At 35.9% G+C, this 15606-nt stretch overlaps 1 protein-coding gene across 1 annotated transcript in view; it reads left to right on the top strand.

The window, feature by feature from the left end:
• Positions 1-15606, top strand: part of Ptp-h (protein tyrosine phosphatase) — a 43870-nt gene that overhangs the window by 8272 nt on the left and 19992 nt on the right. The window lies entirely within an intron of this gene.

Raw genomic sequence — 15606 nt, 5'->3', positions numbered from 1 at the left:
TATGGGAAGCGGTCGCTTCGCTATTTCGGCGAATTTGGTTGGCCGCTTGGTCGCTTGTCACCTTAAAATATAAAAATAATAATAATTTAATCATAATTCAATTGCAATAACTTCTACGGTGTTTATAAAAATGAACAAAAAGTGCGTAGTTATCTTGGTTGCACCCGTATCGATTACTGAGATCGTATGATAACTGGCCGATAAATAATATCGATAGATGTTCCTCTTGGGAAAGGACGATCTGGAATTTTTGTAGGTGTATGATTTACTGAGCGATGTCATAACCGAACCTACTGTTAGAAAGGGTTTGTTTTTTTTGTAACGATAACTACAAATATATTTGTGGTTTAAAACAAGCAATCTTTATTAACATTTTATTTCTATTAGATGTTTTCACTTATACAAATTAACTAAAATAACTATTTGCACAATATTAATTAATAATTTTTTGTTTTAAATTTATATATTAAAAAAAATCACTGTTTATTTAATCAGTTTATATTTCTTTTTTTCTCTTAAGTCACAGACGACAGAAACAATCACAAAATAATCTTTTATGATTTATAAGTTTGTTAATCATTAGTTTGTTCTGCTTATTATTCTCTGTCTAAGTCAAGGTTAGTGAAAGTACAAACATCATCAAAGTGACCGAGCACGTGGTCTAAATACAAGACATGGGTCTCTTGTTTGTAAAGGCGTAAGACCACACAGTAAGCAGGTGATCAACACAGTCTCTATTAGGTCTCTCCCCTCCCCCACTTCTATAATCACGGCATCATTACCTCTAATGATGTGTTAACGTTACTTTATGGGAATGCCAAACATGACGTTCACATTTTGGTCATTTACATTTGTTTGTCCACTATCTTCGTATTGTTTGCTTTCGTCTCTAAAACAGAGGGGCGGCGTATCGCCCAGCCACCGGTGTACTTGACTGTTTTTTTTTCATTTTGTCTTCGTTTCAGATCATGTTTGACCTCGGTTTCGTGCAGACGATTCTGACGCGTCCTTACGCATCAAATTACTGTTTACATCAGGAACGTGTGTATTATGCCTGTACAATGTTTTGTTTTATTTAAATATCTATGAAGCAATAATATTTAATAACCTTGGGATAACAGGGATTATATTTTGAATGACACATATTAGTGGTCTTTTATTTTTAAAAGAACTTCCTTTCTGAAACAGATGGGGAAAGCCCATCTGTCTACTACCTTCTAAGTTGGACTGCACATTTTATGTTTGGTGCAAAATGAGTTCCAGTAACTTATTGATATACCAAGGTTACCGGTGTCTATAGGTTATTGTTGAATGTCTTTGATCATTTTTCTACAGTATACCAAAAATTCTGTAGCTTGTTTGTGTGTACAAAAATAAGACTGGTTGGGAACACCCACGGCTCTCCACTTTCCGGCTCGTGTTAATACGTCCCTGTTGATTTTGACTCGACAACAATATTCATTTGCTGACAGAGCAAGCAAATGTGTCGCCTAATGCGTGAGGCCGACAAGTTCTATCATCCACTCGACTCAAAACCCTTTACAAGCCGAGTCTAATTCACACAACGTGTTTAGCTGAACTTTGTGAAACACAACAGAGATGTAATGATTGCCATGTTAATGTATTTTTTCGTGTATATTTAAAGACGGTCGTCGCAATGCAGACGTTAATCAAATTATCAGTGCAGACTTCCTCATTATTATTAAAACTTGTTCCTTTCGTTTCCATTTAAGATTGCGCTGGTGATATTTCATAAGATCTACCAAAGCGAATCTCCCGGAAAGAAATTATGATAACTACGATTTATGATAAATAGTTTTGGTTTTGATAATTTATTTCGAGTGGTCTGCGGTATTCTTTAAACGGCAGAGTCACGCTTCATTTTATAAAAAATAGGTCTCGCCCAAAAAAAGACAAAAGTACCTAAAGGTCGCTGATAATAGGCCAAGCTCACGAAGGTTCGCTGCGTATTGCGAGGCGCCTGCTATAAACGCTACCCGCTGTGATATCATTCAGCAACCATTTTAAGATGGTCTACCCTCCCTCGCTGACTACGTCTTTAGAATCGGTCGAGAGACGATTTTATGTTGAGCATCGGAGACTTTTGTGGGCGGTCATTAATGCCCCAGGACGGTGCAGTTTGCCGAATGAGTTCACACCCGCCGTTCCCTGTCCCTTCCTCATTATAAATCAAACGCAGGTACAGCTCTGTCTGCTGCAGTCGCTTGTGAATACTTGTAAAGCAGGGGTAGTGGTTGATGATGGCGTTTGTCGTCACGCGGTAACGAAAAGGAAACTGAGTAGAAATTATGGAAATAAGGGTCATTAAATAACCCCTCCTCCCTGTTACAGATCATAAAGGCACATATTGTTACTGATAAACAATTTTCAATAAAGATCAATGAGGACCACATTAATTGGTAATTTGTCAGTCTTGCATTTTTAACTTTTATACAGGTCTAGACTACTATATATCTCTATACTAGAAGTCATGCTATTTATACATTCACAGACATCAAGATTGTCACTACAAATTTGAATTAATTGAGTCGAAAGATATGTCTTTGTAGATTTCAATTTCTGTTCAAGCTTTTATGTGTCCTATATGGTATGGTTCTCTCTTTGTTTGACAGACAAGTCGCACAAGTCCCAATGAGAAATGATAATTTGAATGTGGATAAAAGAATCTGTGCGCTAGTCACGTTTGTCGTCAATGGCGGTACAGTCTCGAATGACTGCGGTATCGCAGTCGCGTCCCGACCCGTCGCGCCGGGCCTCCATAGCCTGCTCACGTGTGAAGGCACCATGCATTTGTTTGTCTGCAGCTGCGGTGCCGACAACATATTTATTGTGCTCATTAACCTTCAAGAACGCCATTTAATTGTCGGCCGTTTTTTATTCACTTCACCTCTGACCCGCATGCGACTTATTGCCCTCTCAAAAGAGAGCTGGCTGCTATTTATCGTGCCGCTGTACGGGGATGCGTGTCATATGCGTCTTTGTGGCGGCTCTGAGCTCGTCGTTATGATTTATTTCGTTATAAGGACGTGATTACTGTCATGGGGCGAACAGTCTACAGCTTTTGCCTTTACATTTCTCGTCTTCTCAGCTAGCTGTTGAAGTTAATTATGACCGTTGTAAATACTAAAGACAAATTAGCTATAATATTTTCACAGGCAATTATTGTTTGGCATTACGACAGGTATTTCTTTTGATGAACAAGTAACATTTACTTGTAGGATTGTTCAATTTAAGAGTATTTTTTTTAAATTACGCAACTATAGAGGTACCGGTAGATGGAATCACTCTACTTTAGACTATTGTTACATAAAGATTCGTATGACAATGGAAATGTCGCTAGTATTGTTCCGGGGCTAATCTAAGCAACTTATTCACCGCGGCATTGACGTCTTCATATGCTCTATCGGCAACAGTAAATTGTGGTATCGTGTCGGTACCGTCGTCGGTATGGAACCGTTTATTGATTGGTATCGTAGTTTGTCCGCTGTTCACTTTGAATAAAATTCGAATTATAATTAATCACGGTTGCGCCGCGTGGGAGACCGTCGCGCTACAACCGGCGATCTATCATATTTTGTGATAACGCCACTAGACGCATCTTGTAAACGTATTGAGAAGATCGGCTTCGGGACTCGCGTACTGACAACGTAATATGTACGTCGCTTTGTAACAGAGTGGGTAGTTTTGACAACGGTTATGTGCCCTTACGTTACATTTACAGTGCTACAGGTCAAAAGATCGAGTACTCAATTTTCCCGTGCTCGTGAGCCCAACGGTACCGCTTTTGTTAAACGACAGTGTCGATGACTACAATAAAACGCGATCATAAAGAGTCGATCTCACCCTTTGAAAGTTCCTATGCAATCTCGCCGCTCAATTTTATTTCCAATAGCGGCGTAAATAGATAGACGGGTAGATGTAAACGAGGGACACCCTGCGGCTGCGACGGAGGCTCCTGTCGATTGAATTTGTCTGCGAACGCCACGCATTAACAGCGTACTAAACTACGTTGAATACTATTATTGATATTTTCATAAAAGCACGTTTTCATTGTGCTTCGATGACGTTCAAAGCTTGTCTGGTTTTAGAGCTTTCGTGTTATGGTATTCAGTATTTTATGCTGGCGCGTAACGGCAGTTGGGTATGTAGTTTTATTACTATTGTACGTTTTGATTTCATTATTTAATCTTGTATAAATGTTTTGTTTTGTCTATGCTTACGATTTTGTGTTTCATTTTTATTCGCACTAAGATGAAATATTTTACACAGTTCGTTCTTTCAGTACATCGTCTTTGCTGTCTTTAATTTTTGAATAATTTTATGTGCCAATGCCGTTGATACAAAGAGCTAATTATAATTAAATTAATGTTTTGCAATGATGTTATTGCTAGTTGTAATTAACTATACGCTTTCTATATTCTCTATCAACATCTGTTCCCACGTCCCCATCTCTTAATCATGTCAACTGTGCGCGAGCGCCTAATATTGCGCTTGTAATGTGTGTATTAAGCGCCGTTCCCTTTAATTGCGCGCCGTTTAACATACAATGAGCTCTGTCGGATTCGCGTGCTAGCGGAGCGTGGATGCGATCGTATCTACGCTATGGTAATGCCTCTTACGCACGATACCGTCGGGATCGCGCTGTGCGTTAGCCGCCCTCTTAGACATGCGTTTACTTGTTACTACACCTTTAATGCTATTATTAACGACGACCATTGCACGTGTCGCTGTCTCCTTATGGTGTTCATTACCATTTCGAGGCAGTAAATTAAGCCCAGCAACTATTCTGTCCATATTGTCGCTGTCTTTAATATGTTTTAGTACCGTCCACAATTTGATATCGTACCGTTGATTGCGGACTCTGAGAGAAGCTTTCTTGGTTTCGTCACCGCTTAGCGTGAATATGTGCAGTCATTATTAGGGAGTTTGTTTATTTGTTATTTTTACTTAAACAATAGGTGGCTATCAAATAGTTTTGAATTTCGTGTTTGATTTTTTTTCGCAAAGAAGAGTAATGTTTTAGGATTCCTAAATCAGAAATCACATTATGATAACATTGTGTCTCTCTCTCTATTGTCAAAGATTTTTTTATTATTTACCATAATTGTTTTATTTGAGCATGTAATATTGATGTAAAATTAAACCAGTCCCAGCTTATTAAAGTCTTAGAATAAAATTACGTTTTACTGGGTACTTACCCGGACGGTATGACTGCGCAATGAAAAATCGTATCGTTTAACTCTGTTTGCCGGTGATTATGTCAACATGAATACCCTAATCGTCGAGCATAAGTTTTGGATCGAAAGCGTTTGATTTATCTGGCTGTATCAGCATTACCGAATGTGATCTACAGCGCTCATTAGTCGCTACTAAATAAGATATCTCAGCTTGATTAAGTGCTGGCCGCAGTGTTATTATTTAATTGCATTCCGACTTCAATAAACAAGTCATCGATTACTTTGGGTAATTTAAGATTGTAGTTTGTGAAGATACTAATGTTTCCTCGATTTATATTTAATTTATTTTGTTAATGTGCAATATTTAAAATTACTGTAGCTTTTTTATTCCTCCATAGTAATAATCGTCTTAATTATTTGGGACATACAGTTTGCGATTTTTGCCTTTTTGATAAAGAAAAAAAAGTACAATTATTAGCAAAACTTGACCCGATTAGTAGGTGCACGCTATTTGGTGTTTGTTATTGTTTTAAAATAGTCGCCAATATGAAAATATTTTGACTTTGAAGGAGTTCTGATAAAAATTTTAGCGTGTAATAAATTAAAATGAAATAAACATTAAATGCAAAATAGTCGAAGCTAATAGATTTTGTAGATTGAAATATAAAAAAAGAATTAATAGCTTTTGATATGAATTTTTAATGGCCCTTGGCTTTTGGGGACACAAAAATTGATAGTTCAATTTGGTTGTTTTGGTTTGTGAGTCGTTAGTGTCCCCGGTTGGCCCCAGGCGATGCAAATTAAGATGTGAGATAGGTATACGCTTTTGATTTATGATATTATAAACTTCTAGTTCTGTTATATTTGCTGCAGTTAATATGTTGAGGAGAATTTAACTTTTATGTTCTCAAATGTTTAATAAATTTACTCGTAGCTTTGTAATTTAAATTTAAACATGGTAAATTTGCAGATAATAAAAATTAAGATATAAATCTTTTAAAATATAAAGATACACTTTCTTCCATAATTACACATGTTCTGTTTTATTTAGTCGAATAAATTGAATCAGGTTTTTAAAAAAATTACATAATGATTATAGAAACTATAATAATAATTAACAAAATGATTTATTTATTTTTATTTTATTGTAAAAATAACGTGTTTTGGAATATTGCGAAATATGTTTAGTAATGCCTGATTATCTACGGTTGTTATCGTAATTTGTGTTTTTTTGTTGTTTTTTTTCACAAATCCGTATGAGAAGAATGTATGGTTCGGTCAATGATGTCACCTATGAGGTACAAGTTCTATTGATAAAGGATTTACGTAATTACGTATGCGGATGTCTCGCTGTTGTCATATATGACTACAGTTTTTGTAGCACTTTGCGCACGTAATTATTTTCTATTGCAATACATTTTTTTATATTATCTTCGTAATTTATAGACTACGCTTGTCTAACGTAGCCATAAAACTTGCCTCGTACGATTTTGGTTACAACAGAATAATTTTAATATGCATATTCATAATCATTTTGTCAACTAATTTTCGAGTTTCGTGTTGATCGGACATCGTCGACACATAATTAATTAATTAACGCATACGTAAATGAGGAATTCATTTATTAAATAATTCTTTTATGGTTATACAAGAATGCGCATTTAGACGGGAAGCAAGCATGTAGTGTTGTCGACGCGGGCGCCGTAAATCATAGTGCATACGGCCGATGCCGCGATCCGTTGTTGCTTACCACAAAAATAAGGCTAATAATGTATTGCCGCAGCATACCTGACTTATGTTAATATTCTTTAACATTATACGTGAAAGCTTCTATTGGAAATATTCGTGTCGTATTAGCATATTGAAGTTTAAATGTTTTACTTGCGTTTAACACATTAGTTTACGTTGTAATGTTATCTTTATGAGCCTGTATCTGAGGGGTCGTCGCTCTGAATATGCTCCGGGTCAAACGGCCATATTAATTTTCCCTGCGAAAGCCTTCGCCTCGGCTCTTATCTTTTAATTCAATTTACACGCGTACGTTGCTCGTTGATCGCTGAATTTATCGGCGATAATTCACATTTTATCTGGTCACAATCTTAATTTCTTTATTATGACTGTTCCCTCGGCAATATTTTCCGAACGAAAGTCTGATAATTGCTGTTTAAACATTGATAGAAGTCAGACTAATCGGTTGCGTATTCAAATATGCCGCGGTAAGACTGTGCTATAGGCCGGCCCATTCGCCAACCTCGCTTACAAAAGTTTCGGCCCTGCCTCGCTTTTACAACATAATATCGACGTCTGCTCATTACTTCTACTACCATAATTCTTCACGATAACGACTTGTAGTGATAGAGATTACTCCGAGCGTGAATTTTTCATTTTGTTTATCATTTTAAATTCAGATAGTAGCTTATGTTTGAAACTTTTGCGAAAATTTTAAGATAAAAAATAATTATGCGACTTGTACTTCGCAAGAGGCGTGTATATCTCCTCAAATTCGAACAGTTTAATTAGCTTCTTGTATATGTAAGGCAACATCACGACGCTGCGCTGTAATAGAGAGGTGTGTCGCCCCGCCCCCCGGCGCTGCTTTAACACCGACTTTCCTGACTCTCGCTTCACGCGCATCGCTCGAGGAATACCACTGCTTGATGACTTGCTAATGAATTTGCCTTTATATTTTACCAATAATAGTTTGTTAGTTTTTCATTTTAAATACTATGTTTTACAGGTTATTGTTTATTATAAGTACTCTATGTATTTGTATTTAAAGTTTGGATTAAATCCTGGGGATTAATTGTTATCTTTATAATAATCCAACGAGTATTAGGAAATGAGTTTGTGTTTCGATCGTTTAAGTCTTTTTTAGTTCATATTTTTTCGCAGCTTAGCACTAAGTATTAAAACCTATAATTTTCAAAAACACGCAGTGGTAAAATAGGGATAACAACTTGTATTGTTCGGTATAAAACAATATTAAATGCGCTGGCAGTATCTCTATAAACGCAATACACAGGTACTATCGGTCATTACATTACCGCTCGGCGCCGGCGAGGTCTTCTCACGAATTTCGCGGCGCGGCGCCACCGCGTGGGCGGCCTATCATGTCCGGCCATCGCGAGCCTCACAGAACACACGCACTACACAACAAATACATCTCAAACGACCTTAATAACATATAAGTAGGAACCAAATTCCATTACAACAAGTTAAAAGATGATCACTAGTCGAGTATATCACAGCTTTTGTTGCCTAGTGCGCCTAATTAGTCAGGCTTTTTAGTATGAAACAGCCTCGAGCTAGCATTTACCACTACTAAAATGTGATTTGCATTCTGTTGATACGTTCTTAACATTCAGTTTGATGTTCTCGCTTTGTCTCGCTATCGTAGATAATTCTTTCTCGAAGCGAGAGAGGATTTATTTATATCGTGCTTTCAGGCGCCATCACTACGCCTACATTGTTTGAGCGTCGTAAGTTAAAACTATACGTTACAAAGGTCGAGCCGAGATGAATCTGCCGGTTGTCGCCGCTTTTACAACTATCAAGTCATGTCTTTAAATCACCTTGTTTGATATTTTTGACACGAAGTAACAATGTGAGTCTCACGTTCAATTTATGCAAAGGCTTTCGAGGCGGACCTCTTTGACGTGTTTGTGAAGTGTCACATTTTATCTCGGTATCCTTTATTCCTTTCACTAAAGGTAGGGTTGGGTGTTGTCACTTGTAATTTATTGTAAAATACATTTATAGTTTTTAAAAAGACCAAAGTAAAAGGCTATAAAATTATATTCTTTAGTAAATCACGTATGACATGGTGGAAGTTTTTATCGCACAAATACGACAGCAGGAGAATTGTCTTTTATTGCTGCGATCATCAATTAAATCGATTTTTGATAGTACCTGCCGTGTCTTTAGCTGAACATCGTTTTATTCTGCATGATTACAACGCGACCATCTGGTTTCCGCGACTTATTTGTTCATGCTGTCGCTGATATATCTCACGTTACTGTTCCTGCCTGGCCGCTGCAATAAGTTAACAGATGATCAAATTTAATACGCAGAGTCATAACATGAGAGTAAGTCACGACAGAGATCCTGAATCAAAAATATGACCCGAATTACAGCGACTTGGTGGCGCCGAGGCCGCTTATTGAATTTGATGTACGCATAGTGACGCATTTATCAATATTTAAATTTTATTACTGGACGATTTTGTCTAAATACATTACAAGTAGTATGAGGTTTTTGGGAAATTCATGTATACGCGAACGACCACACATTTTGCACAACCATATAAGTCAAGTCAATGAAACTGAATTCTGGAAAATAATTTGGAAAAATAAACAGTTCTATAATCGTGCTGGTCCTTCAACTTTCTTAAATTGCAACATTTTAATGGAAAATAATTGTACACTTTAAGCGCTTCGAGATTTGTACATTTAAACCAGTTTTCACAATTACTCAAGTTAGAAATTATAAAGTTATTACGGAGAGGTTCTAGGTATAGTTTAGTGAATACGAGTCTAGTGCAGATATAATTAGATAAAGTCATAATGTGTATCGGTTCGCGAGCCGCCCTCAAATTAAGAGCGACTTGGGCTACCGATTGTCGCGATAGGGTGATTAATCTTCAATAAATTTATCGCTCAATCAACGTCGCTCAGGCGTCGGTCGGCGGCCGCTGATTGCGTTTCTTCATAATTACATCTTTTGACACGTACGCGCCAAGTTTCGTACTACACAAGCCGGCGAAGCGAGGCGAGGCGGCGCGGCGGGCCGGGATCGTGGGAGCACCGTGTAATCAGCTTTCTTGACTGTCTTATTTTGATACCAAATCACGATATTAAACTATATCACTGGTAACAGTAACAACGCGGTTTTTACGATTTCGTTTTTTTTACAGCATGACAACATCTTAATAAAGCTCTAAAAGTATGTAATTCAATTTGACAATCTTGTCCCATGTGTTATAAAAATACACAAATGAAATAGTGTTGTAAATTGCTGCTGATAAATTAACAAGCTTAGCTAAATGGATGGAAACAGATGAGAACAGATTTAGTGGCATTAATTGATATAATACCATAGTTTTTAAAATTTTATATGATTAAATTAAAACATTAAGTAACAATGTTGTTGGTTTCCAAATGTTGAGTATATCAAAATTAATTGTAATAATTTATCTCTTTTTTACAAAACGTTCGTTGAAGGGAGGGCGGCGTCGACGTCGTTTCGTTTGCATGTCGGTCACTCGTCATGTGCAATATTTGGCGGTTATTAAGCACGCGGATGTGTCTGCGGTGAAAACATTCCTCGTGTTTAAATACTTTTATTGGTCTTCATGCAATACCGGAGTTTCGAGGCGGTTGCGTGTCATGTGAAGAATTTAAGGATCCTTTATGACGTGTGGCGTTTCTCGGTGACTTACTCCTAAGTTACACGCGAAAAGTAATATGAAGCTTCGTTTATCAATATCTCAAAGGATTCAATTCAAATAATAGAATTAAACAATATGTTTTTGATCGTTCGTATAATAATGCTGTTTATCACGGTAGCTTATAAGAAGTGAGATTTTTGTTTACCTTATCTTAATCATATAATAATTAGCTTGAAATATGTTACATTAAATTAAGTGTTATAATTTTAGTAACTTACAAAGATTTGGAAGAAGATCGAAGGTCTGCAAGTCTTGTTGTCAGCTTTCCAGATTGTTCGTATTTTTTTTAATTGCTCCGTCGCTTCAACACGGCGCGCAGTGTAATTATTCCGAGAAGGCGCACCTCTTTGCCGAGCGTATTTGCGTAGTGCATCAAATTGTCTGTCGCGAACTCGTCTCGGGATGTGGCAAGGTGTTGTAAACTCTTCCGGCGTTTTCGAGGCGTTTTCACTAAAAATAGCCTTGTTACACGAATTTCTGCATGCAGTTTTTTATTCAAGTGTTGTATTTGTTTGGGCTTTTCGAAACAATATTTCTATTTTACAACGCGTTCAAGAATGGAAACATTCTACGACATGAAAGTAACAAGTTCATAATGCTAATTTAATTCGAGCTACAACCATTAACTTACAATGATGATCAGCGTATTATAATGCTTTAGACCATATGAGATTTATACTAAAATTAATGAATAATAATATTTTTACATATTTTATATAGATAATTATTGTACGTTATTTATACAAACAGGTTTGATTTAAATTGATACATCGGTACGTTTTATTTGTGGTAGGTCGTTATCCGTTCGGATGCCTCTGTCCTTTAATTGTCATGAAATACAATCTTCCTCGCAAGATTTAAGCGCGTGCTCGGACGCCAAAAAGAAAACAATCCACTCTTAATTTTGCAACACCCGAAAAGCGATATTGGTTAGGGTGACCATTTGTATAGTTAATATAATATTTATAGTCTCGGTTTCATGATGTCTCGTCATACGGAATAAGGTGTGAATTTTAAGTGGTACTTGTAAGAAAAAAAAGGATGAGGTTTCTGTATATTTTTTTTCTTATAAGATATACTTTTAAGAACCTTAAAGGCATGTTTAAATTACTACGTTCATTAGTTACAATAAATTAATGTTTAAAACACTTTTTACACTATAAATACGAGTAGCTTAATTTTTTATCACGTTGTATAATCGTACGTTTAGAGCGAATAAAAGTATCTGTTAACTACATATCTCTTGACCACGGTAGTTCTACTCCATAATGTCCGTAGACAGGGGAAAATTATGGTTGACCTCAAGGGTATCGTGTCCAGCCATCACGCCTCCCAGATCGTTTTGAGTCGAAGTTGAGCGCGGTGGTCGCAATTAGGATAAATAAATGCTCCCGACATTCGATCCATCGCCTTTTCATCCGATTAATCGCTCGAAACGAAGGCGGCATTTTGATTTTAACGCGTCCCATTCCTTTAGTATTTTTATGTAGCACTTTGCGCGGATGATAGTTATCACGCTATCTCCGCGTGTGATTATTGCCTTTATGTGATAAAGAGGTGTTCGATTCGTTGGTTTGCGATGCGGTTTGTTTGTTCTTGTATTATACGCCTTTAACGCCTAGACGTGATCGGATAACTGCACCTTATTGACGTCATAAAAATTCTATTGCCTTGTTTTAAATATACTTTTTAATACTCCTTGAAATGTGAGTCTATTCTTTAGAGATCTGTACCAAATACAGTTAACAACTACAGTATAGTTTAAAAGCTAAGAAGCTTTAACTGTTGTTTGAATAGGCCGAATTCACCATGATGTTCCATGACCTCACGAAATAATTAGTATAAATGGTTGATCTCTCTTCAAATAATTTTGGTTGTTGGAGATCAGTGTTAGTGACTTAATATCACTTTGGTCATTTGCTCGTTTCTCATTCTATAAAAGAATATTAAGATAAAAAAAAGTTTGGATACTACATATACCGCATCGTTTGGTTTATAAGTGATTATATTATCTTTTTTTCTGAAGTAAATTTATGTTCGAAACGATAAAGATATTACGTCTTAATTTTTATATCGACCCGTATAAGTTCCGAATCAACAATAGATTCTGGATCAGTAAAACGAGGCAGGCCTTTGTGATTCTAAAGCCCGCATACACGATACACTGGCCACATATCAATTATTTTGACACCAAGGATTACGTTTTAATGATTGCTCTCTTGACACTCGGTGTGTTAAGTTTAATGTCTTATTTGTAACGGCGAGTCGGGACAGGGGGATTATTCACGGTCATTGTGGTATTTACTATACATTCGTTATTAATGTCGATCTGTTTTGAAGTAATTCATTACTTTCATTATACACACACTATTCTTGTTGAAGGTAATTTGTTTATTATAACAATCAATAACGTAGTACAAAGTTAATCCAAGATGAGATACATTTCATTTCCTCTGAAGGAGTACAATAATAAGTATGTAGAAAATAGAAATTCAAAAGTTGCGATGATAAGAAGTAAGTACACAGTAAAAGCCAACCAGATTTTACAATTTCTTTATTATTTATTAACCATTGATGAAAGTAAATAAAGAAATCAAGTTGAAAACTGGTAACAAGTAAACAATTTACTTGGAGCCGTTAGTGATATCTGTATGTCGAATCAATTAGTATCAAAAAGTGTGTAGAAGCCGACCATTTAAATAGAAAAAGGCAAATACACACTAAATCACTTTACGATTTGATATTAACACATATCTACGTTGTTCGCACGAGTAATGTAATATAACGAGCAAATGAAACGCTCGGAGCACTTTCAAATGCTGATAAGACAACTCCACCTTTTCTAAATCTACGTCACAAGACAGAAGTGAGTGACGACCCTTAAAACAATAAGCGATGTCATTCGGTTTCGATGTGACAAAACTTTAATATCAATAGAACACAATAGGAACAATAGTTGTCCTGTGTCAATTATGCTATCATTACAATAGGAATAAACGACGTAACGGATCAGATGATTCTCGTAAAACAAGATGACGACGCAATGCAATGTTGAATATGCTTTTGTTTTACTGTCATACAAATTGAGCCTTTTAGCAGCGGTAATAAACGTCGGAATGCTGTAAGTCTTTGCACTACAATATGTCGTTTTAGGCGTAATGCAACAGTTACCACATAAATCACTTGTAGAATAGTTTGAACTTTATGTCATTTTACTATAGACGATCAAGTTGATTAATAAATACTATGAATTGTTCTTGAAATACAATTTCAATGGTGAACCCCCCAAAAGCAAGTTTAAAGTTATAAATTTATATAAATAAAGATACTTTCCTGGTGTCTTTTCAATTATCTTTTTAATCTTACTCCATTATTTTCACACGTAAACACGCAAAGCCTGCGAAACAGCTCCAAACCATATATGAGTTTTGTTGTATGCATTTCTCGGTGCTGTATTTCGTCAACTCCTAATTAATATATCGGCGAGCAGTCATAATTATCTCTGCAGGTGGGTGTCATCCCCACGGCGTTTGCAAATTTTCATGTGGTGTGTCGTAAAAATGGCACATTCACTTTTATTGCACTCCCTCGACACGTGTAAGTAATGTGTTGTCGCGTGTTGCGTTTTTGTCAGCGGGTAATCAGCAATTTATTGAGATGCACCGATGATTATTTTCTTCACAAGTCGGCGTGGCGTCATTATCATGCTGAATTAGTTGTCTGACCATGAACCATTGTGCCATGTTCATAAATATGACTGGAACATAAATACTAAATTAAAATGACATTTGATAGGTCTGGTTATAGACTGTATTTTATTTATGTGCTCATTTACTCATCATTTGATGGAATGCTTTTTTAAACAATAGACAAAATAATATGTAGCTTAGCACGATATATTTTCCCAAAGAAAACTTTTTAATTAAATTACACTAGCTTATTCAAATTATGACTAAAACTTTAATATTAACCCACATGTTATGTATTAACATACGAACAGTTAATTGTTTCATCTCGTAATAATCACAAACAATTAAGTATAGTCCTAGTTGTAAGGAGACTTCAATAAGCAATGTACATACAAATAATTCCCGTCATTAATTATTTATCTCACCTTGTGGCGCGGCATGTAACGGATAGACTCGGCGAGCGAGTATCGTCAGCAATATTATACTATAATTTTCTTGATAAAAGCTAATCTTTTATTACTGAAAGCATTCGGATAAAACGATTTATTTTTAAATTGAAAAAATGCCGTTATTAGACCTTATTTTTTTTAGCCTGTCGTTTATTTATTAAAAATCTTTTTATCGATTGAAATTACACTTGCATTTTTTTGCTGACTGTATTACCCTCAGTGATATATGTAGGCGCCTGAGAGGTTGCAGATTCAGCCATGTGATTAAGAGTTACGATTGTCATTAATATCGTAATGGAATCGATTTATGTTCACAGATCATCATATCGATTTTATTGCTCTACTCGTGTTGTATTTAATTTTACCTGCATTACGAGTGCTCGGTTTTACACCGCCTATTAGTAACGTTTACAGTGCAAGGCGATCTGTTTTTAACACGACAATCTGAAGGGATATTTAATTTACGAAACATTTAATTTTTAATACCTGATTTTTAAGTGGTTGCCTTTATCTTTTGTCAATCTTTTCTTTGGGTTCTAAATTTAAATTGTGTCATTTTGTTTCTGTTTACTTAGATTTTTCTGACATAAGGTTTGATAATTTGTAAATAAATACAGTAGAACAGGTTTGTAGGTAAATTTTTAATTTAGTTCTAATTAAGCGATTCATTTAGTTGCCATATAATTCGTTATATCTGAAAGACATCGATGTTGATTTCCAAACTTTTCAAGTCACCGTTAAATTTTAATCGATCGCAAGAAATGTTAATCAAACGCATGAATAAGAAGCCGTGCTTAATATTTATACGCTGTTTCTTGCTGTAT

This window comes from Papilio xuthus, unplaced genomic scaffold (assembly GCF_000836235.2).
Source record: "Papilio xuthus unplaced genomic scaffold, Pxut_1.1 DF826933.1, whole genome shotgun sequence".
Lineage (NCBI taxonomy): Eukaryota > Metazoa > Arthropoda > Insecta > Lepidoptera > Papilionidae > Papilio > Papilio xuthus.
Note: the sequence above shows the minus strand (reverse complement) of the source record. Positions and strands in the feature narration are given on the sequence as shown.